The following is a 25,907-nucleotide window of genomic DNA, read 5'->3' as shown; positions in this document are numbered from 1 at the left end:
ATCCATCTCCTTCCATCTTCTGTATTTGTTTATATGATGCAAATTTAGGAAGTATTCAGCTAAGATTTGTGTCACATTTGTTGTTTTTGGCACACTGTAGTTATCCTCTTGAAAATATAAATCATCTCACTTCAATTTATATGTTATTTCTGGTCCTGAAGGTTTTATGAAAATGAAATTTTTGTTCATTGAGTCAAAATTTAAGTAAACCAATTCTAGTTGTTAAAAGGCTTCATTAGGAATCATTTTGTGAAGCGAATGACATCTTTAACTTGCAATGCTGGCAGTTCTGGTGGCCTGTCACATGTTTGCTAATGACAGGATATCAGGCAAACACTTCTCACTTTAAGCAATGGAACTTATCCTAAGGTGGTTGCAGCAGACTACAGCTCAGGTTTGCAATTGTGAAAAATTAAAGTAGTAAATTCAGAAGGGCAGGTTGAAGGGGGAAAGGGAAGGGAAGAGATAGATGGGACAGCAAAGTATCTCACAGGGGTGAGTGATCACTTAACAAGCTATTTCAAATTCCAATGGGGAGGAACTGGATTTCTTTATGTTTCATCTTAAATATTTGAAGCAATGCATGACCATATTTCTTAAAATAATTTTCATTCTCAAAGTAAAATGAAAAAAGACTTAATTTAGATCAGGGGCAATTTTGTCATGTAAAATCCAGCTGCCTAACTTAATTTTATTTATCATATTTTACTGGCACCTATTTTTTCTAAAATTGGTTTCCTATTTATTGGCTTTCTTTCAGAATAAAACTAAATGTCCTACTTGTGAAATCTGGATTTCTCTTTAAATCCTTTATCAAAATGAAGCTACTAGTCAAAATTATTCCACTTAAAATGCATTTGCTGCCCCTTCAGTAAACTCAGTGGTTGATAAGTACCACTAGCTTGATATTTTGACATTTTGATTACCCTAATATCCAGTGATATTAAAAACAGGAAGTGCTTTTTTCCTGTCAAATGAAAATGTGGCCTATTTCTCAGAACTTTCAGAATATACAATGCTTTCCTGCCCCCTGTAGGAACATGATCCCTTGGAATCCTTTTACATGGAGATTATTTTTTCCTTTTGAATATTTTTAAAGTCTTTAAACTTTATGCCTGAAATCTCTTTCTGTGAAAGGATGAGATTCTTGAGGTGATGGGACCACACGGCCGGCTATGACCTAGAGAATATTATAATGACACACTGAGAATCAGCGTAAAGATGGGTCTTGTTGCCTGTGAAAGATGGCAGATAGGAGGCTCACAACTGCTGGATAATCTGTACTCTGGTACTGGGACTTAAGATAGCAGAACTACCTTTCTAAGAGTCACGTTTACCACTTGCAAACTTGACAAGTTAGTTTCCTAGTGATGCCATAGCAAAGTACCATAAACTGGGCAGCTTAAATAACCTAAGCTAATTCTCTCACTACAGATTGTAAGCTGAAATCAAGGTGTTACTGGAAGTATCTGTTTCATGCTGTTCTGTTGGTTTCTGGATTTAAACCTTGTAGCCCTGCAATCCCAACCACTGGCCTTGTCATATGCCATTCTTGCCTCCTGTCTTCACGTTGTCTTGGTATAAGGATACTTGCTATAGTAGATTAAAGGTGATTTAACTCAGATGTCCCCATAAACTCATGTGTTCTGAATGTTTGGTCCCCAGCTGATGGAAACTCAAGAGGTGGAGCCTTGCTAGAGGAGGTGTGTTACTGGGAGAGGACCTTGAAGTTTATTTGCCCCTGGCTTGCTAGGGTTAAGCTGGGCTCACTCTCTGTTGCTGCTACTTTCTACCTGCTGTGGCAAGGAGATGATGCCCAGTCTCTCCTCAGGCCATCTCTCTCCTGCTTCCCCTTGAGATTGTAATCCAAAATCAAACCTTTCTTCCTAGCACCTATTTTTGTTGGGTGCTTTATCTCAGCTGCACAAAGGTCACCACAACACACTTTACCTTCTCTAGTGTGACTTCATCTTTAATTTTTATATCTGGGAGGAATTGGGGAAATGAGCAAGAGTGCTGCTTTCATGGTGAGCCTGTCAATCAGCACAAGGGTGATGGAGATGGACATGGAGGACTCAACACCTACCAAGCCAGAGATCCAGAGGCTCCTTAGTGCCCATCACTGAAGTAGAATTAAAAAGGCTCCCAACATGGCTCAGGGAATTTTGCAGAAGTGGGGAGGAAATATTGTTAGAGCTACAAATCAGGCCATTTTGCACAGAGACATTGCCTTTCCCCCATATGTGACTGCTGCCCCCATAATGCATGACTCACAATCCCCATGGGGATGACTTGCATTCCCAATGATGAAGGCCTCTTTAGAAAAGGGGGAGGAAGGAGGGAAAGGATGGTACCAACAGGTATTGTTTACATGCTAAATATGTCCATATCTAATAAAAATGAATTTAAAAAGAAAGAGAGAAAAAAGTGTTTAATTGGGGTGGGGGGAAGAGTAGGGCCTGTCCTATCATAGCTGTGCAATCATTTGGGCTCCCAACATTCTCTTGGCCTCTGTGCAGGGTTGGTACCAGAGACAGCTTCTTTGTTTTATAGTACATCGAGGAAATCCATCACTGAACACTTCTGAATATTTCCCACACATTGCATATCACTGAAAGATGTTCATATCTTTATTGTGAAGGCAAAAAATAACTTTATTACTTATGTTGTGTTTTCGCTAGTAGAATGCCATATTCCTCAGGGGTAGTCTTTAGGCAACTTGTAAAAATGGATTTCTTAAAGCTAATGGTTTTGATGGGGAGGTGAGGATTTTCGTTCTAAGCTTTTTCATTTAACTAATGGCTCAGTAATAGGGCTGAAGTCATTTGGGACTGAAAGGCATTTCCAATGATGAAGGAGCATCTTAATAAGAAATGAATAGGGTAGTGCTACAACCCCAAAATCTTGGCACTTTCAACCTCATAAACCTGTCGAAGTTCATGAAAACAGCTATTGTACCTCACCGGGCACCATGTGTGAGAAGGATTCCAAGTTTCTTGTGGACTGGAGTGGCTGGGTTGATGTATCCTGTTGTGTGAGGTGACACATACCAGGTCTTAGAACTGTAAGTGGAGCTTCCAGTATTGAACTCTAGGCAGACAAAACAAAGGGAATGTTTCCCTACTGGTTGGCTGTTAAAAGTATCTGATATGAGTTGGAAATGGGTTAGAATGGGGGGAACTCTTTCCATTAAATGTGGGTGTAGTTTGAGTTTATAGTAGAAGGCGTACATCATTTTAAGGAATTTGAATCTCCATTCCTCAAGGCACCCTGGGCTGTGAGTATATTTTAGCCTTAGCCAATTGGCTCCTTTCCTGCCGTTTTTCTTCCAGGCTGTGTCTGAGTTGCTAGTCCCATTCACATCTCCTGCTCCTAGGGAGTGGCCCAGGGGTCTCATAAAAGGTGGACTAATTCCTCAGAGATTCAGCATTATACTAGATTTTGAAAACCATTCTCTTGTCTATGCCCCCAAAAGCCACTACTGTGATGGGGTACAGGTGTGATGAAGACTGTCTGTCCCTTCCTTACTTTATAGATGCAGCTGTGTTCATCTCATAACAAGGCTGCTTGGCACCTCCCCAAGGTGGATGCTCAACTTGCTGACCCCCTTGTGATGAAGAAAGATACAGCTGCAGCATGGCTTGGAATGCTCATGCCCACATAGTGAGTGTGTAAGACTTCTCTCTTGGTGAAAGACTTTCATGGTAAGTGGTGTCAGCTGCCTTATGTATGGGGCCCAGTGCAAAATGAAACTGAAGCTTCTTGTTAAAAGACAAACAAACAAACAAGAAGAAAAGCTAGCCACTGAAAGAACTAAAACATAATGCCTCTCTTTGGGCCATGTTCTTTCTCTTGACTTGTGGCATTCAACATTTGTTACTAAATGTCATTTTAAGTAAAGTTTAAAATTAGGCAGTTATCATATTTTGCCATTTTTCTTTATATTTGCCATGCTAGTTTTAAAAGTCAATTTAAGAGCAATTTATGTCATACATAAAATCTTTGAAATCCTACTGGGGGTATTTTGTAGCTCACACATGCGTATGTATTTTATTTTCTTACCATAACAATAGAGAATTGCCACACAAAAGAAACCAATTGCCTGTCTTTCTTTCTTTCCCTTCCTTCCTTCCTTCCTTCCTTCCTTCCTTCCTTCCTTCCTTCCTTCCTTCCTTTCTTTCTTTCTTTCTTTCTTTCTTTCTTTCTTTCTTTCTTTCTTTCTTTCTTCTTTTTCACTCACTGTGTGCCAACACTTGTGTTGGCTTGTTGAAGAATAAGAGCGAGCTAGAAGGAAGTGAGCATGGCAGGTGGGAGTGTGAATCCCAGCTCTTCCACTTGGACCTGTGAATTGGAACCTTGTTGTTAGTTTCCTCATCCGTAGAAGGAGCATCAAGACACCATCCTGCCTTCAGCCTGTGTGGGGCCATTGAAGCGAGAAGAATATTACAGTATTCTTCATAAAACTTAAAAGTTTTCATCTTTTTTAAGGGTTGCTAGCCTGGAAGGTCAATATTTGTTGTCTTCTATGTGACACGGAAGTTCTTGCATGTGTGACCCTCTTGCTTCCTCATCGAGCAGGTGGCTTCAGTCCTGAGTCACTCTCCTGGGGTCCAAGTACAGCTCAGAAATAGACGGATTGTTCCAGCTGGGCTGCTGTGCTTGGTCCTAAGCTGCCCTCTTTTTCAAATGAAGTGGTTTTCCATAAGTGGAAAAAACATGGATAGCAAAAATACAATGTTGCTCCATGGTTGTTCTTGTTTCTTAGAACACCATGGCATTCCTTCTATGTTTCAATCCAATTCTGGTTAGAATGGAGAGCATGGCTTCCTAGGTCATCAGTGCACCTGTTTGATCTGTTGGAGACAAAGCATGTGTCTCTCACTCAATGCCCATGCCTGTCAGATCCATCAGACTTCTATACTTCCATGTGCAAAAGGAATTCTACATGGAAATGGGATGGCACATACAATTTCCATGTCCCCTCTGCTCAAGTGCATGCTAATTGTCTTGCTGGATTTCATTTGCAAAACACAAGTTCCAAGACAAAATTATTGAGAATTTCAAAGTGGTGACATCATATCATTAAGCCTAGTCTAGGGCTCTCTGGGTATAAGGATTTGTGTGACTATATAGGTAACACTGCCATAAAGCTGGCCCTAGTAAACACCACATAAAGGCAATGACTTTAGGAGAGCTTAAGAGACCATGGTGAATTCAGATCAGGACATTCAAGTCATCTTATCAGAAAAAATTTCTTCTAACCTTGCAGAGTAACTCTCCCTTTATTATGCTTGAATCAAGAACAGATTTCTGGGCCACACCCCACAGTTTCTGATTCTGAGTCCTAAGTGAGGCCTGAGAATTTTCTTTCTTAAAAATTTCCCAGATGATTCTGGTCTGTTGTTCATTTACCTGTTTTTCTCTGCCACATGAAATTAATTTTAATGAGTACAGGATTTATCCATCTGTGCTTACTACTATGTCACCAGGATGTGGAATATGCCTATAGGTAATAGATACTCACTAAATATTTATTGAATTAACAAATGAATACATGGCCAGGAAATTCAGTGCATGACAGGTTATTAGATAGTGTTGATTAGGGCAGAGTTGGGTCACAGAAATCCCTGCACATATGCCCAGGTATTGTTGGTCCAATTTGCTTCTAGGCAAATAAAATGTAAAGTTGCAAATCTTTTAGGTTGGGAGCTGTAATTATGAAACATGATGTTAGGGAACCAACTGGATGATTTAAATGACAATGGTAGGAGGACCTCATAATTTCTTTCCAGGTTTGGGTAGCTTAACAGTTGCCAATACAGAATGGCATGCAAGGGTCTCTTGTGCACAGGTGGATTGTGGATTCTTGGGAACTGTGCTCATGGGGGACCTTGCATGACTTCTGGTTATTACAAAGCAAGTATTCAAGCTAGACTGTATAGTGCAAACTCTTGAGCACAGCCGCCTTGTAATTTATGAATTGGATTGTGCATGACAACCTTCCATGATAGTACCTAGGGGAATAATCAGCTCCTGGGCATGCTGGACACCTTTTAGACTAGTAGTTTGTATACTGTGGTTTGAATATGGTGTGAGTATATCACCCAAAACTCCTTATGCAGATGGTTTGCTCCCCAGTGTGACAGTGGTAGAACTTTTAATAGGTAGGACCTAGTACAAGGTTAGTCATGGATGCACCCCCAAAGGAATTAATGTAATCTTCCAAGATACCAATTAGTTTTTGTAAAATGGGTGGTTATAAAATGCTGAATTCCTGTTGCCTGAATTGCTAGTCTCTGATTCCCTGTTGCTTCCTGTCTTCCCATTGTAATCTCCCCATATATACATGGCTGTCTGCCTTTCTGCTTCTCTGCAATGTGACGGTGCTGATGCCATCCACTTTAGACTTCTCAAAGTATACACTCTGTAAACCTTGTTTCTTTTTGATTAATCAGTCTCTAATACTTTGATATAGCAACTCAAAACAGGCTAATCCCTCATAATGTTCCATGACCTGCACTTTTAAAATTTACATTTATTTATTTATTTAAAAGAGTGAGAGAGAAAGAGAAACAGAGACAGAGATACACACAGAGAGAATGGGTATGCCAAGGCCTCCAGCCACTACAAACAAATTCCAGACGCAAGTGCCACCTTGTGCATTTGGCTTAAGTTGGTCCTAGGGAATTGAACCGAGGTCCTTTGGCTTTGTAGGCAAACCCCTAAACTGCTAAGCCATCTCTTTGGTCCTGACCTGCACATTTTTTAAAAATTTAATTTATTAGTTTTCTTTTCAGCAAATACAGGCAGTTTGGTACCATTGTTTTGTTTTTTTGTTTTGTTTCTGGAGGTAGAGTCTCACTCTATTTCAGTTTGACTTGGAATTCACTATGTAGTCTCAGGGTAGCCTTGAACTCATAGCAATCTTCCTACCTCTGCCTCCCAAGTGCTAGGATTAAAGGCATGCACCACAATGCCCATCCAGAAAGTAGATTTTTGTGTCATTTAAAAATACCACTTTGAGGCATCCTCCCAATGGTTTTGGCAGAAGATAGAGTGGTCCTGAGAAAGGACATTTCTTTGAAACTCTTAGAATCAAAATATGGTAATGACTTTATTAGCAATCAAGTTAAAAGGAAGGAATCAAGACTTCACTGTGAAAAAACAGGAGCATTTCTACAGCAAGTGTGAGTCCAAAACTTGGCCAGAGTCAGAACAGCTCAAGGTGAGAGGACACTTTAGGAAGCTGTTTAGCTTATTGGGAGGAAATCCATGTGATTGGTTCCAACCAGTGGTGTACAAGACCCATCCCTACTCCTGACTTCCAGGCAATCTGCTTATTGTGTGTTGGTCATATGCTGGTCAGCTTAGACTGTGTATCAACGTTCTGGACAGTGGGTGCCCTAAGCAATAGACATATGTCTTCTTACTGTTCTGGAAGTCAGTGAGAAGGTGAAAAGGTGGGTTATTTCTTTTGAGGCTTCTGCTCCAGGCATGCACATAGGCACACTTTCCTTTGTCTTCAGGTGGGCTGCCATCTGGGCTGGTTGGCATTCTGATTGCTTCTCACTGGAACACTGGCCATATTAGACTAGGCCCACTTCTTGTTTCACATTAACCACTTTAAAATTTAAGAACCTATTCTCAAATTTGGTCGTAGTTTAATGTACTAGGTGTTAGAAATCAAGGGGAAGTCTGGGAGACCCAAATCAGCCTACAATAGGTAGAGCTCAGGAAAGGCTTATTTTCAGGAGTGTCTCCAGATACTTTTAATGCAGCCAGGCTGAGAGCCAGTGTTGGGTGATCACTGCAAACACCTGCTGCTCTGCAGCCCTGTGACTGGCATAAGACTCACTCGTGTTTCTCATTTGCAAATGAGTGCCTCTCTGCCAGCCCAGCTGACTTTCAATGGGGTTGTAACAAATGTGCTCCGGAAGGACTTGGTAACCCAATACCTTGCTGCCTGCAAATATAATCGGCGCTTGTTTATAGCTAGACTTCAGGGTATCAACCCAGAGACATTTCATCTCCAATGAAGTATGTTCTCAAAACCAAAGCAGGTTTGGTTTTTGAAGGAAAACGTGAGTCTGAAGACTACTTGTGAGCGAAGCTTTGGAAAATGGATCAGATGTAGACCTAATTGCCTATAATTTAACTTCTGTAACCACAGTTTTGTCTGCTCTCCAAAAAATTCTCATTAAGTCTTTAACCTCAGGACACATGCCCCTTCCCCTGAGAAGCTATGCAACACTAACAAGCATTTGCTGGAAAAGTGAGTCTTTAGTACATATTTTCCCCAAAGAAATCTTTCCTTTCTGCCACTGTCAAAATTATCCACATGGGTGCAAATAACTCATGTGTAGTCAGAGCCACTCTGTGTGTGTGTGTGTTTTTCATAGTGGGATGGGGAGTGTAGGGTGAGATGGGGAGGGTTAGCCACCCTTCATTTGTCTGAAACTGCTTAAGAGCACACTCTGCTTGCATTTTTTTTGGGGGGGGGGGATTTATGAAGCAGTAAATCTGTTCCTAAGTGGAGATGATATTTTCCTTTGGTTTTACTTTTGTGGAGCAGGAGAAATTTTTGAATTGCCTTCCAGGTCCAGAGAAGTAAAAACGGTAGATTTTCTTAACCAACCCTGCTATATTGACAGCGGCAGCATGGTACCACGGTTTAAATACACCGTTCACTATCTGTGTGGGGTGTTGATGTTCAGCTGTCTTCAATTTTACCTTTGGACTGAAAGCAAGCCTACACACCGAGACTATCACATCCATAAAGAGGATTCAGAGGTGTGTGAAGGTGCTCTTCAGGGGTCATAGTGTCTGGAACATTCCTATAATGTAATGGGAAGCAAGTGAATGAGACAATTCACAATAGCTTATACAACTAAGACAGATACTTTTAGTGGTCTTGTTATAAAACTCTGGTGGTTATCGAAAGATGAGTTTTAGTGACAGCAAAGATGGAACGGAAGTGGGACCTTCCTTCACCCCGCATTCACTGAAGACAGGCATTGTAGAGTGGCGGGTGGCTCATTCTTCCTGGCTTGCTTAGGACGAGAGAGGGAGCAGAAGCAGCAAGCAGATACTGGCTATGCCTCAGAAGGATGACCTTCCACGTTTGCATTTTGCCCAGAGGTAGTAAAATCAAGGTAGTGCTCAGAAGCACACTCATGGTCTGTGATGGGGTGAGGCCACCTGAGTAAGTATTAGCTTTACACAAGGAGGATCCTGGAGGCAAGTCATGGATGGAGAGCAGAATGTTGGCAGGGCAAGGAATAGAAGTTCTAGAACGTCTCTAAAATGAGGGGAGAATTTATTTGGTGTTCATCAAGGTGCATGGATAATACGTTGAACGTTGGAGAACTATTCTTCCTGATCTGTGAAATTCATCTTGTATGAATTAGTATACATGATTTCTTTTTTCTCTCCTATTAATAACAACAACAATTATTATTATTTGTTTTTTTAATTTTATTTGTTTATTTATTTGAGAGTGACAGAGAAAGAGAGAGAGAGAGAGAGAGAGAGAGAGAGAGAGAGAGAGAGAGAGAGAGAGAATGTGTGCACCAGGGCCTCCAGGCACTGCAAACAAACTCCAGATGCATTCCTGACACATACTCCCCCCCATTTCATCTGGTTAATGTGGGTCCTAGGGAATTGAGCCTATAACCAGGGTCCTTAGGCTTCACAGGCAAGCATTTAACCACTGAGCCGTCTCTCTAGCCCATTATTTTTTTTTTTAAGGTAGAGTTTAATCCTAGCTCAAGCTGACCTGGAATTCACTGTGTAGTCTCTGAGTGACCTAGAACTTGTTGTGATCCTCCTACCTTGCCTCCCAAGTGCTGGGATTAAAGGCGTGCACCACCACCACCATGCCTGGCTTTTTTTTTTTTTTTAATTTAGCCCAGGCTGGTCTGAAATTCCTATTGGAGTCCAGAAACTTGGTAATTCTCCTGTTTCAGTCTCCTGAATTCTGATAATACAGGCATGTACCACTATGTCTGGCTTATTTCCAAATTTGTATTAGTATGTTTTCATTGTACAAAGCAATAGATTTCATAATGCATTTTCTTCAAGAATATTAATATTTTTTACCATAATCACCCCCATTCCTCTCTGCTGTCCCCCACTCCTGCTAGTTCTCACCCTCTTCCCAGATAGCCTCCTTATATTTTCAATTCCTTGTCATTATTCTCAAGGGATATGCCTTCATTCCTGATTCTATGATTATTTTGAAAAAGAATTTCTCCTGCAATAAATATTTTTCACTCATAAATTAAAATCACAATGTTTTGGTTTAGTTTCATCCACTATTATCAAAGGGTTAAAGTCTTTTCTTAAACTCACCTTTAAAAGTTCAAAATGAATATTTAAAACCACAGTTGTTTTGAAAACATCCTCTATTTGTAGTAATAATAAAAGACTTCAAATTAATACTGAGTTAATTTTGAAATGGATCCTTCCCAAACAGATAATTGGATAGTAAAAGCAAGATTATTTGACAAGTAATATAATATTTACATTATTTCCATAGCTTGAGGTGCCAGAATATAACTTTTGTGGTCAAGGTAGACAATCTGAGAATAGACGTCACATAATACGATAATAGTTATTGCAGTTAAAAATGTTATAATCAAGCAATGTAAGTGATACAAATTTGATTACATCATTTTTAGGGATTTAAAAATATATAGCATAAACTTTCCCAATGTTATTTTTTTGCATTTGTGAAGAAAAGATGGGTGCTGTATTGGACTCAAACCTTTCTCTTGGCCACCAAAGGAGTAATAGTTTTCACTGTTACATTTTTCAAATATTGCTTATGAACCTAATTTTTTAAAAAAAATTTTATTTATTTATTTGAGAGCGACAGACACAGAGAGAAAGACAGATAGAGGAAGAGAGAGAGAATGGGCGTGCCAGGGCTTCCAGCCTCTGCAAACGAACTCCAGACGTGTGTGCCCCTTGTGCATCTGGCTAACGTGGGACCTGGGGAACCGAGCCTCGAACAAGGGTCCTTAGGCTTCACAGGCAAGCACTTAACTGCTAAGCCATCTCTCCAGCCCATGAACCTAATTTTTAAATGAATTTTTTAAAATATGGGAGATGCCAAGATTACTAAGATGTATTCTTTTTAACTACTTGTCACAAGATGGAAAACAAGTCTGACATTGCTGAAATATAAGGTAGCTTGTGATCAATACTGAAATAGACATGTAGAGGAACAATGGTGTACAGTAGATACACAGTTATTCAATCTAACCAATAGTTAAGCACTTGCACACTTGCTAGATCCAAGTCTCATCTGCATACTGAGAATACTGTGGTAAACACACACACATACATACACACGCACAAATGCACATGCACACACACAATATACTGTTGCAGCTCTATTGGATCTTATAGGGTCAGAGTTATTTTTTCAAAAGGAACTACTTCTGGATGGAATAAACAGGGTGATAATTGAAAAAGACCATACTGTGTTTCATAGGAATAATAGTCTCAATATAGAAATACCAAGAGAAAGCATACATATATAAAGAACAGAAGCTCAGATAAGACTTTGGAGAAAAAAAATATATTATATGGAAGTGGAAAATTAAGTCTGACATTGGATTCCATATCTTGTGCACATGATGAATGTAGAAATATTAAAGATTAATTCTGTGTTTTGAAAGATTTCCTATGAGTACACTTCACTTGTATTAGTCAGGGTCTCCAGAGGAATACAACCAATAGAGCTCAAGAAACTGGGAGAGAAAGGACATTGGGCTGCATGCAGAAGTCTCTGTCTCTACTAGGAGGTACTATCCTTATATTAAATATGAAAAATAGTTCTAGAGAGCTTAACAAAGTCTTATAGTGGTAGCATGCTGATATTTCACTGTATGCTTTCTTCACTCCAAAGTTTGAAACTTTTAGATTCTAGGGATGGAGAGGTAATGGAATTCACCATAGAGATGAGCTGAGGGTTGAAATGTGAGAGGATGGGTGGGATTTCCCAGGAAAAAAATTTAAATAATAATAAAAAAAACCAAAGGAGCCCAGGAGGGAAATAAAGAATCAAGGGGGCTGCAGAATGCCTAGACTTTAAGGTGAAAGATGAATAGGCATTTGGGGAATATCAGAGAAAACAACTGAGGAGGAAGGAAGGCAGCCAAAGAACTAAAGTCCAGAGTAAGCAAAGAAGGGATTGGGAGAGGCAGCAGCTCCACTCTGGGGGAGTAGTTGTCTTAGATTAGGGGATTTGGGGTTGGACCTCAGTTCTGTCATTTTGTGATGACCTTGGATTGTTTCTCCATTGCCTTTTTATTGCATTCATTTCCTGGTAAACAACAACAACAACAAAAACATGCTTAAATCCACTTTAGGGAGAACATCAGGGCAGGTTATTATCAAATATGATATAGGAAATATTGATGGGGGTGTCTCACAGCTTATGTACCCTGACTTCACAAGCACTGCTTTGAATAGCATCCAATACCTGAGATATGACCCGAGACTATGAGTTGTAGTTTATGGAGCATATCTTAATTCTGGGGCACTATTTCTACTTTTGTTTACAAAACAAGCGTAGAATAGCCAAAGGCAAGGAGTGATGGGACCACTTCCTTCTCAAATTCAAAGCAGTGTAGAACAGCAATGACACCTACAATATACCCCTGACAAGGGATGACTTTTCCTTTCTTCTTGGCAGCCACTGCTCATGGACTTGTCACTTTCTAGTCCATAGGAGAAGGTGTTATTCTTGCACTGGCTTTCTCTGTGATATTGTGCAGTGCTCTGCACATTTATAGCTTGCATAAATATTGGATAATAATAAATAACTATAAGGGAGGAACAGTATTATAGGCTGGGGAGAGGGAAAGATGCTGAACTCATTATATGAGGGCCAATCTCAGGCCTCTTGGCTATCTCCTTCAAAGAGATTTGTTTGCCAGCTGTGTTGAGAAATATACTTTCCATATGATGAGCACAGAGAAGCAGCCAGTTTCCCTACAGAATGCTTTCTGAGTATCCCCAGGAGAGCCCACAGGATCCTTAATGGTGTTTCAGAGAGGATAACCCCTCACGCCTCCTTGGCAACTGGGTCAGAGGAAAGCTCTGGGGAGAATGGCTGTAGCAAGATGATGAAATTAGAGGAATGGGATGCATTCTTTTTGTTTCATTTTATTTTCTGATTCCATGTGCAAACAGGGCAGATTTCCAGCCATTTTATGAATGCATCATTGGCTGAGAAGGTCACTTGCTTTCTACTTCACAGTGAACTTGGCTCAAGAAGGGCATTCTTGTTTAATATGTAACCCGTGCTCAGCATGTCAGTCAGATGCTATCTCTGCCATCTCAGGGACTGGCTTTTCTGTTTGGTGTTTAAGACCTAGTTATGAGACAACTGGATTCTTAATTTTAAAATATGGTAAAATATTGAATAAATATTTACAGACCTAGGAGTTTGGAGAACTATAATTAAAAAAAGGCAATATGCAAACCAGGTAGGTTCATATCTTTTGTAGTTCTGACTGGCTACTTCCCAGTCCAACCCAGCAACAAGGTATTTAGTAAATATAACTAATTCCTTCTTTAGAGCATGGTCAACATCAGCATGTTCTGCTGAAAATGTTTCCATTATTTTTGAAAAGCTTGGTTTCATTTGTTTAAAATATCACCCTCATCTTGTGATAGAAGGATCTACCCAAATATTGAACAAACAAGAACCAGTATTTGTCTTTTCCCTTGTCCCTCACCTCTCAGTGGACCCTTGAGATGGTCCTGTGAAGTGGGACATAGGAGATAGAGAAGAAGGAGGCTCAAATGGACTGAAAAGATGTCAAGGGAAAGAGATAGGTGGTTTACACAACAGGAAGTTAATAGTGCTCTGACTTCCAGGTTCTAGAAGCTTCAGCGTGGGTCTGACTTTTCAGAGTAACTGGTACCAACTGACACTATGACTATACCTCACTCCAGGGACTTTTCTAGAGATACATGACTGTTTGCAACCAAAGATTTAGAATTTAGATTTTAGAGTCATATTTTTCCTAATTATAGTAAGTGGTATAAGATAGAAACCTTCTTACTTAGCTGACAAGCCAACAATAAGCTGAGATGGCCTTTTTGTCTCAAATATTAGCCTTGTGTCTAGAGGTAGACAGGAGCAATATGGAAGGGGCCTTGTGGTGGTTTGAATAGAATAGATGACCCCCCAATATATTCAGTTGTTTATTTGTTTGTAGTTTGCATTCTATAGCCACCTGGCTGGAGGCAGTGTCACTGGGTGAATCTTTAGGTGTGATGGTGGGTTTCAGATTTCAATCTATAGATATGCAAAGTGTATGTAGCTGGAGCTGCTGAAGTGTGCTGTGTGGCTTTTGGCTTTTTGGCTTGTGCTCCTATCTCTCTGCTTGGTCCTGTGAAGGCAGGCCAGCTTCTTCTGTCATTTATGGAACTTCCCCTGGATCTGTAAGCTTCAATAAATATCCCTTCCTCCATAACTTTGCCTGGTCTGGAAGTTCATCTCAATGAACCTGAAGCTGTCTGCTACAGGCTTCATATCTTTTTTGTTCCCTGTAGAAGAAAATGATTGTTTTTAGGCTTCCAATCTTTGAAGGAACATTACAGGGAAGAGAGTTTTGTCTCTATAAAGGACTTGCCTGACCACTTTAGCTTTTAGTTCGACTCTCAGTATACCAATCCTCAGCTAGTTTTGTTCATAGCACTTTTTTCACAGTAGTAATTATTTTATTTTTCAGTTTACTGTTGGGTTTGTCTGCCCTCTAGGGTAACAGGGATAAGATTATCAAATTCATTTCTGTCCCTGTAACATCACCAGGGATGTAGTTAACACAGCAAATATTTTGGGGGGATGGGTAAAAAGTGCATCTCAGAAAGATCTGAGTAGGGGTATTATTCTTTAATGTAAAGGCTAATCTTATTGTGATGGGCTTCTGTCCCAGGATACCTCCTGCTCCTAATTCTACTACCAGTCCTGTCTGTTGAAGCAGAAGTTCCCCAATGGCTCACTTGTGGAAACGGATAAAACAGTATCAGTAAGTTGATGCAGCTTTTCAGCACAAAGCAAATAAACTTAGAGGTGTATATTTTAAATTTCCCTTAGAAAAAGAAAACACTATAAAAACAGAAGTCCTTACCTTCAACCCCTTCTCATTTCTCCAGGTGCTTCAGCTTTCATTGCAGGGATTACTGTTAAATAGCACCAGACTGTAACTCCAGTCTTGGATCATTCTTTGTGCCTGAAATGGCTGGTGAAATGTAAAGGTTGATTATCTGTCTGTTTCCTTGAGATAAAATAACCTGGAATTTCACCAATCTTGAGAAGAAACCACAACAATTAAAAGAAAACTTTACACAAACAAACAATAATTCTAATAAAACTCTTCTCTGCTTCTAGCTGTTTGTTACTCTTAACATTGGACAGAAAAATATCTGTTTTATAGCAGACATTTGCAGTAACATTGAGCCCAAATTGCATCTTCTCTTGAAGTAGTAGTTTTGTGGTATTGACTAAATTGGGTGGGATGTTATAGAAATATTCTCCATGTGAGGCATAAAACTCAGCTTCCCCACATTGCCTCTCACAGAAGTTCTCTCTGCAGTTGGGGAAACGGCTCTGCCTCCTCATGGACACCACAGAATTGAAGGGCAGCTTCTGTGTGAGCTGCCTTCCTGTACATGCCAAGAGCAAACCACAGGGGTGGGTAGAATACAGTGAAAAGAATCTTAGCGGCCTGGGGAAATGTAAGAGAAGCCATGTGTATGTATTCAGTGGTCAGATTTGGGAAGGTTTAGAGTGAAGTAACAGGTTCTCTGGGGCTAATTCCCTTAGTGTGAGATAAGGAGGTATGGAAAGATGATTCTAGAACTTTAGTCATACAGTATGAATGAATTCATTCTTGACTTTTCTGTACATAACTCTGCAATTACTTTTAAATCCTGGGCTAATTGACCTTTGAGTACAGATCTTTGTTCACACACTGGGTCATGTGGCAGAAGGACTTTTTAAGGATTGTACCATTGCAAAGTTCCATGTGAATGTGTGGCTCTATTCTGGACAAGATCCATGAATCACTGCAGGGAGGAGCACAAAGGTCCTAATTAGGAGATGAATGCTATCACTTAGAATCAAGATTCAAGACATTGCTATTACCATACAAAGTATTGTGACATTTTCATTTTCTCAGAGCAGAATTTTCAATCGGAGTTGGTGCGATCCTATTAGTTTTGGGATTATACCAATTGGTTTGAAAGTTGGAAATATTTTATGTTATAACAACAAAAAGTAAGGAAAACTCAATCATGCACTTAGGATATATGACATTATAGCAACTTATCTTCCCCAAGAAACTAAAAAAAAAAAAAGTCTGTTGGGAAGATAAAGTAAAAAAATTGATGATAATTTAAGCTGGGTGTGGTAGCTCACACCTTTAATCCCAGCACTCAGGAAGCAGGGACAGAAGGATCACTGTGAGTCTGATGCCAGCCTGAAACTACAGAATGAGTTCTAGATCAGCCTGTGTTACAATGAGACCCTACCTTCAAAAAGCTCAAATTAACTGTAATATTACTGATGATGAACATCTTGCCTTTTTTTTTTTTTTATGGTCTTCCCATATCTAAGCAGGGAGAAAGTTTTGGTGAAGAAATTTTGAGAAGTTTTGTCCTGTTTGTCACCAAAACTATTTTTTTTTCTTTCAGCAATGTTCATAAAGATTCTATCGGCTAGTATTTTAGGAGTGACATGTTGTAATACTTTATTGAAATAGTATCAAGAAAGACTAAATTTGTCAAAAGACTTGTAGAGACAATAGCCTGCACCTGTTGGAATGTAGGCCCCAATTCCCCAACCTAGCCCACATGGGAGGTGCCAACCAGCACCCAAGAAACCACAGTCATGCATTCCAGACAGGAAAGGGTACTGAGTTTAGGGTTGTCCTTAGGTTTCATTGATACCTACAAACAAACATCAATGCTCTACAGGCGAGCTTTACCAAGGGTCACAAGTGTTATTCAAAACAGTCTTCTACAGGTATGTGTAACCAGATAGGCTGATAAATAAGAGGGAGGCACCACTGTACTTCAGCTTAAGTGGCTGTAAAGAAAGTAATCACTGGCAAAGTGGTCTGTAGGAGGTCCTCCAGAACATGAAACAAACCCCAGCTAGTACTGAAAAGAGGGGATCTGAAAAAGATGCAAAAAAAAAAAACCTAATTAGCACAAATAATATGAGGGAACAACTACCACAGCCTATTCTCAGTCCAAATCACCAAGATAAGAAGATGTCAAAGGAAGAACTCCAAATCTTCTAAACAGGGTCTGTGACCATATGAAGGCTCAAACAAGCAGATGAACAAAGGAAGTAAACCAATCCAAGACCTTGACAGGATAGTTGCTAAAGTAAATTGAACTGCCAGCAAATTGAAGGAGAACATTCAAATAGGGAGGGTACATTCAGCAAGAAAATCACAACACTGTAAAAGAACCAAACAAGAATCCTGGAAATGGTGAGACAATTACTGAAGTGGAAATCAGAACAGAGAGCATCACCAACAGACAAGTTCATGTGGAAGATGGAGGTTCAGAGATGGAGGGAGTAATATGTGCAGGCACATGTAAAGAAAAGCATGAAGCAAGGAACAAGAGCAATACTGCCAAGCAGTCTGTGATACATTCAGTGACCAAATCTTACAATCCATGTGTAGAAGAAGGAGCTGAGAGGACACTTAAAGGAGCTGAAGGATTATTCAATGAAATCATAGGAGAAAATTTCCAAAACATAGACAGTAGTCAAAATGCAAACCAAAGAGGAATATGGAATCCAAACACATAAAACTAGTCAAGATATCAAAACTACAAAGTGGGCCTGGACAGATGGCTCAGTAATTAAGGTGCTTATCTGCAAAGCCTAACATCCCTAGTTCAACCTCCTAGTACCACGTAAAGTCAGATGTACAAGAATGTGGCACATGCATCTAGAGTTTGTTTGCAGCAGCTAGAGGCCTGGTGCACCCATTCTTTCTCTGCCAGGCGTGGTGGCACACACCTTTAATTCCAGCACTCAGGAGGCAGAGGTAGGAGGATCACTGAGAGTTCAAGGTCAGCCTGAGACTACATAGTGAATCCCAGGTCAGCTTGGGCTACAGTGAGACACTACCTCAAAGCAACAACAACAAGAACAACTAAAGAACCAACACTAATGGCTGTTAAGGGAGAAATGTCAAATACATAAGGAAGAACATTAGGATAACCTCAGATTTCTCATCAGCAATCCTAAAAGCCAGCAAAGTATAGAATGCTATACTTCAAACCCTGAAAGTAAACAACTCTCAACCAAGAGTACTATATCCAGCAAAAATACCTGTCAAAACTAATGGATAAATAAAGATTTTAAGAAAAACTCAAACTAAGGTAATTTATAACAACCAAATTATGACTAAAGAGAAATTTTGAAGTCATACTAATAGGAGAAAGAAAAGCAGTCTCACACATCACGGTGTGTATAAGAATACTCACTAGGGAAAAGGAAACAAAGAAGACCTAGAAATTAACCAACCATGTTCAGCACAAGAGAGCAAACCATGTTTAGCCCAACAACCACATTCAACACACGAGAACAATGCCCCCACCACCAAAAAAGCCTAACAGATGTTGGAGTGACTCTCCATGTTCTGTGAAATTGGTTCTCTTACCAAAAGTAATCAATACATTTCTCAGCAAAGTTCCAGTGATATTCTACTCAGGAGTAGAAAACAAAAACTTATAGGGAAACACATAAGACCAGATAATAGCCAAAGCAAACATAAGTGGAAAGAACACTGCTGGAAGTATCACAATTCCTGACCTAAAATTACATTGTAGGGCCAGAGTGACAAAGCCAGCATGGTAGTGGCACAAAAACAGACCCATGGCATAGGATAGAAGGCTCAGAAGAAAACCCGTGAAGATATGGCCTCCTAGTTTTTGACAAAGATATCTAAAGCAATACACTAGAAAAAGAGAAGCAGACTATTCAACAGGTGGTGCTGGCAAAACTATATGTTCACTTGCAGCAGAATGAAATTATATCCACATTTCTCCTCCTACACAAAAACTGATTCAAATAGACCAAAGACCTTAATTTAAAACCAGAAATGCTTAAAATAGTAAAGGAAAACATGCACATACACTGGAAGTTTTAGATATAGGCAAATTCTTTCTGAACAGGGCTCTAATAATATAGGAAATACTCCCACAAATAAGCAAACATTATTAAATGAAATTAAAGTTTCTTCACTGCAAAGGAAAATATAAGCAGAGAGGTCAGAAAGTATATTGAATGGGTGAAAATCTTTGCCATTTATTCCTTTAGACAATCCTCTTCCACCAAAAATCTTGCTGATCATTAAACAGGCTAATGAAATAAATACAGTTCTCAAGTCATCAACAGAATTTTTTTTAATGTTCAGGAGCATTAGCAGTAGTCTGTATTCTTTTAAAGGGTTCGTTCATGAGGATCCTTGACCACTAGCTCCCAGTGTGGTTTATCACTCCTGGCACTGGGATTTTCCTACAACAGCCTATTGCTTAAATTTTATTATTATTTTAAAAATAGTTAATTTATTTATTCATAGTGATAGAGAGAAAGATAGAGACAGAGACACATCAGGGTCTTTTGCCATGGCAAACTCCAGATGCATGCACCACCTTGTGCATCTGCCTTTGACTGTTGAGCCATCTCTCTCCAGCCAATATATTACTTCTTATAACATTTATTTTTTGCTTATACATGTGCGTGAGTATGTCTGTGTGGTGTATACATGTGTATACTCACTTGGGGTGCCTCACATACTCACCTGTAGTGGGAGTTGCTCACCTGTGGTGGCCAGGATGCGTGTTCTATCACTCTTCTTCCTGGCATTGTTTTGAGCCTGATTATCATTTGACTGATTCCAGGGCTTGTGGAGCTCAGATGATTCTTGGGTTTCTGCTCCTCCTGCAGGATTGGAGTTCCGAGATGTATTATGTGGGATCTGGAGACTTGAACTTTGGTGGACTCAGTCCTCTTTTGGTTCTTATGCTTGCACAGGAAGTATACTTAACCACTGAGCCATCCATAAAGCCCTTAAATTTTATTTTTAATTATGTAACAAAGAAGTAGGTTTCCATATGGTTTATTCATATCATCTTTGGTTTTGGATAATCTTTCCACATCCTGTCCCTTAGCTCCCTTAGATCTTTTCAAACTCACTATTTTTGCATATACATAAACATTGTCAAATGAAAATGTTTGGGGCTGGAGAGATTACTCAATGGTTAAGGCACTTGCCTGCAAAGCCTAATGATGCTTGTTCAAATTCCCCAGTACATACACAAAGCCAGTTCACAAAGTGGCACATTCCTCTGGAGTTCATTTGCAGTGGCTGAGAGGCCCTTATATGCTCATTCTCATTCTCTCCCTCTCTTCTTGAAAATAAATAAATAAAATATTAAAAAGTAAAAATTGAAAACAATGCTTATCATCCTTAGATATCAGATAAATGCAAATTAAAGCCACTTTAAGATGTCATCTCACCCTAGTCAGAATGGTTATCCTCAAGAAAACCAATGACAACAAATGCTGGCCAGGTTGTGAGGAAAGAGGGATTCTTATTCAAGGTGGTGGGAGTCTAAACTGATATATCAACTATGGAAACCAATGTGGAAGTTTTTCAGAAAGCTGAAAACACAGCCACCTTTTGACCTAGCTATACCACTTCTGGGCCTATACCCAAAGGTTGCTATATCCTGCCAAGAGATACTTGCACGTCCGTGTTCACTGCTGCTCTTTTCACAATAGGCAAGGAAAGGAATCAGCCTAGATGCCCATAAACTGAAGACTGGATAATGAAAATGTATCACATGTACACATTGGAGTTTTATCCAGCTGTAAAGAAAAATGAAATTACAAAAAATTTCAGGCAAATTAATGGATTTTGAAATAAAAATATAGTACTGAGGTAACTCAGGCTCAGGAAGACAAAAGTCACATATTTTTTTCTGATACTCATATCCTTACTTTTAAGGGGTGTTATATGATATGAAACAAGATATAAGACTTCAAAAGTGAAATAAGAGGTGATGAGAAAGGGATGAGGAGAAAAAGAAGTGTGGTATGAAAGTGAAAAGGATGCTATGGTAGAGGGAGATCAGAAAAGGAGAGGAGGTAGGGAAAAGTAAACAAAAAACAAAATTTTGTTTGCTGAACAGCATAGTGAAACAAATTGTTCATAAACTCATAAAATAAATTTTAAAATGAGTAAATCTTAACTTAAAATATCTTAATCAGGATTAAGACAAAGGAACAAACAACAACAAATGTGGACTTTCCAGTACCCTACACTTGATTTTCTTCTAGAATGGCTTGGAATTTATTGACCTTCAATATGAAATGGATTCAGTGTCTTATAATATGTTCTAAAATCAGTGAAGCCTTGGGTCTTTCTATAGTTTTCCTCATTTGCCCTTTAATTGATGAATCCTTTAATGTTTCCATCATCATGAACATTACTTACCCTTTTTAAAAATTTATTTGCAACGAGAGAGAGAGAGAGAAAGAAAGAAAGAGAGAAAGGAAGGAAGGAAGGAAGTAAGGAGGGAAGGAAGAGAGAGAGAGAATGGGTACACCAGAGCCTCTAGCCACTTTGTATATTTGGCTTTATGTAGGTACTGGGGAATCAAACCCAGATCATTAGACATTGCTGGCAAGTCTTAAATGCTGAACCATCTTTCCATCCCACATCACTCACCTTTTAAGGTTTACCATATCATGTATGGTCTATTTAGCCCTCAAGTATTAGATCCCAAAATATATACAATATCTTTACTAGATGCTTAGCATTTGAAAAGCACTAGGGTATCGGCGTGGTGGCTCATGCCTTTAATCCCAGCACTCAGGAGACAGAGGTAGGAGGATCACCATGAGTTTAAGGCCATCCTTAGACTATATAGTAAAATCCAGGTCACTCTGAGCTAGAGTGAGACCTTACCTCCAAAAATAAATAAAGAAAGAAAAATAAAGAAAAATACCAGGGAGACATTTTCCAGATCAGTTAAAATATAAGATAATCTCAAAATTATTCATCACAGTTCTCTACTCTGTGAGTAATTGTTTTGTATCAATTGGTTGTAAAACTAAGATTTGCCAATTACTGTGTTTCCTAATGAAGGTTCTTTATCCAGCTCAATGGAGTCTGAGGCATTAGTATTCAGGAACCCAAATTTAAAACCACATGCTTTGTTACTTCGAGCAAGGGAGCAGGTTTATAAGGATGGCATTCTCTACTGAGCAGACCCTGCAAAGTGGATTCACAGAGGGGAACTATCAGGGCTGGGGATGTGGCTCAGTTGGAACAGTTCTTACTAGAGTGTATGAAGCCCAAACACTGTATCAACTAGGCTCAGTTGTGCATGCCTATAATGCCAGCACTCAAGAGGTGGAAAGGGGAGGATTAGAAGTTCAAGGTTATCCTCAGCTACATAGGGAGTTGGAGGCCAGCCTGAGTTACATGAATCCCTGTGTCAAAAAAACAGTGACACACACAAAACCAAACCAATTGAATCTAAAACAAACAAAGCAAACAGCAACCAAAAACATCCCAGGATACCTGAAGAAAACTATGAAAGGGAGCCTACTTGCCTGTTATTTGGCAACATGTCATTCTACATGCAGTAACAGACTTTACTGTATTATGAAATTACTAGAAAAATATCACTCATGTCCCTTGTCAATACTTCATCCTGAGTTTACTATAATTGTTAGGTCAAACAAGAATCACTTAGATATATAGACCTATTTACTTTTGACTTGTTTTTGTAACAGGAGCAAGCTTTTGCCAGTTAATCCAGGTTTGGTTAAGACCTAGAAAGTTTCAGAAATAATGCACTCAAATATGCCTTTTCATGCTTTCCTCCAGAGTCCTATATTAGAGTCCTGGCTGAGCTTTACAATGCATCTTCTGTGTGTCAGCTTCCCTTTCATAGTTTTGACCGTTTATCTTTTTGTACTATGTTTTGAATGAGTTGCATCTCTTTCAAGTTACTAATTATTACTTTAATCATGCCCAGTTTATGGTCAAGCCCATTGATTAAGGTTTTTTTTAGAGTGATTTGGGGAATTTTATTCATGGACTTATTACTAGAAATTAAAACTTTTGGTTTTCATTTCAAAGATACTATTTTTCTCTTTGCAGTGGATTGTGATGTGGTGTCAGTCTGGCCCTTAGAGACACACATGGCAAAAGCAGATTGTACTCATGGTCTCTTAATATTCACTCTACCATAATATCAGGCTTCATTGACTTAGCCAGTGCATGATATTGCTGCATCCCCTGGGCTGAGGGTCTATCTGCCTTCCTTCTTTTCCATGAAGGAAGTTAAGACTTCACAGGGCATGGAGTTCAGACTTGGGTTTCCACCACAGTAGGGGCAGATTTGATCACTATTCTCCATGGATGTGAGCTCTTAGTTTGTGGCTTGATACTTGAGCTTGTGGCCATTTCTTTGTCTCATGAAAGTGGAATTTTAAGTCTGTTTTCTATGTAGAAAATGCCCTCTGAAGTGTGTGTGTGTATGTGTGTGTGTATAGAAAAGTGTTAAGCAGGGCTGGAGAGATGGCTTAGCAGTTAAGCACTTGTCTGTGAAGCCTAAGGACCCAGCTTCAAGGCTCGATTCCCCAGGACCCACGTTAGCCAGATGCACAAGGGGGCGCACACGTCTGGAGTTCGTTTGCAGTGGCTGGAGGCCCTGGCGCACCCACTGTCCTCTCTCTCTCTCTGCCTCTTTCTCTCTCTCTGTCTGTCACTCTCAAATAAATAAATAAAAATATAAAACAATTTTTTTTTAAAAAAGTGAAAAGCAAAGGATCTCTCTCAGCCACATGAAGTGATTCTTCTTCCTCCTTTATATTTTGAGCTGTTAAAGATAATAAGGTGATAATTTTCTTGGGTACTTGACCAGAATTCAAAGCCTCAATTTAAGGACAGAAAAAGAAACTTTTAAGGGATTGATTTCTTCAAATTTGGATATTGAATAGATGTAAGATCAAGAATCTTTTGGCACCCTGAAAGATGAAATGTAGCATATGTATATATAAGTAATGTCATATAATATATATGTAATATATATTCAAATGAATCACAGAAGTTCCTTTAGTGCATTTTTGAGTTGGGTTTTGTGAAACTAAGGGATCTCCTCATAATGTCTGTGGGCATACATGACGGCAGGAGTTAGTTTTGAGTGTGCTCAAATGTGTGCGGGACACCACAGGTGCTGCCCTTGGTATACATCTGTCACTGACCACCCGAACACCCTTATAAGAGGGTAAATCATCAGTAGCAGCATGACTCCATCTAAAGCTTGAATTAGGTGAAAGAAATTGATTCCGTGCCATTTAAATGTTACAGCATAGCTCCATCCATCCATGTCAGTGCCGGAAAGGACACAGGGGGTAAGCTATGTACGTACATAATATGTACTAGGAACTGTGGGGCCTTTACTGTGAGGACGTAAGGCAGCCTTATAAGGTCACATTAATCTGGGACATGTAATCCTTGTTCCTAGAACCTTCAGTCTCTTCCCTCCAGTCCCTTGTGAGAAAGGCACCTGCTTGTCCCCTCAATAAGTTCCCCTCTTCCACTGCCAAGCCACAAGTTTTTTTTTTTTTTTTTAAAAAAACTATACGTTGTTTATATGTAAGATGGGACTGGTAGAATTTTTGAAAACAAATGATAAGGACATGCAGGGTCCCCTACCAGCCAAGGTCTGAATTTGGAAGTGGGATGTGGCCCTGAACATCTATACATGCTGAAACATTCAAAGTTGTTCACAGGAAATGCCATAATTATCAGAAGAGCTTTTACATCTCTCTAAATTGCAGGAGTCTTTGGGTGAAAAGATACTCCTCCTATCATTTTAAGTTTCTGTTTCAGACTTCATCTAACAGGGTTCACTGCTGAAACTGTCTGAGTTCAATTCATAAACACCTGTGACAGGCAGGTGCTCCTGAGCACATAAGTTTACATGGGTCAGCCAAAAAGGATTATCAGTAACGAAACCAGATTCCAAGGAGGAATGATGTGGCCCTGAAATCCAATTCCCATTTTCATAGTCATCCTCACAGAACGGAGGCCAGGGAAGTGCTGTATAGTTGCTGTGCTGGTAGGCACTCCATCCCCTCCTGAATCATAGATGGGCTGCTAGGATCCAAGGGTCCCTCTGTACAGACACACACTGGAACTGATCACATAGGGCACTAACTGGAGGAAAATGTTCACCTGCTTCCATAGGATTGTGAGCCTTTTGGGGAGCTCTCCAAATGTGGAAAGCCATTCTGACTCCATTTTCTCTCACTTGCATCCCAACTTAGCTTTACTTACTATTGAGGAATCATGCTTAGAAAGAAATGTTAGTTTTGAGTTTTGAAAAGTGAAAAATTTCCTCTTCATGCTGTATACATGTTAAAAATATGCCTACTAGGGCTGGAGATATGGCTTAGCAGTTAAGGCACTTGCCTGCAAAGCCTAAGAACCCATGTTCAACTCTCCAGATCCCATGTAAGCCAGATGCACAAAGGTGAGGCAAGTGCAAAGTCGCACATGCCCACTAGGTGGTGCAAGCACCTGGAGTTCAATTTCAGTGACTTGAGGCCCTGGGGTACCAATTCTCTCTCTGTCTCTCTTGCTCTCTCTAAAAGCAAAATAAATATGTCTCCTATAGGAAAACAAATACAGTAAAGCTTGAAAAGGCCTTACTGACCATTCATATTTTGGCTTCTTTATAGATAGAAGACCTGAGAACTGGAAACACTGTGTCTTCTGGGATACTATCCAATAGTAAGGGGGTTCCAAAAGTTGGAGGCAAAGTATGACCTCCAT

Source organism: Jaculus jaculus, chromosome 1 (assembly GCF_020740685.1).
Source record: "Jaculus jaculus isolate mJacJac1 chromosome 1, mJacJac1.mat.Y.cur, whole genome shotgun sequence".
In the NCBI taxonomy this organism is placed as follows: Eukaryota; Metazoa; Chordata; class Mammalia; order Rodentia; family Dipodidae; genus Jaculus; species Jaculus jaculus.
This window is presented reverse-complemented; position numbering follows the sequence as displayed.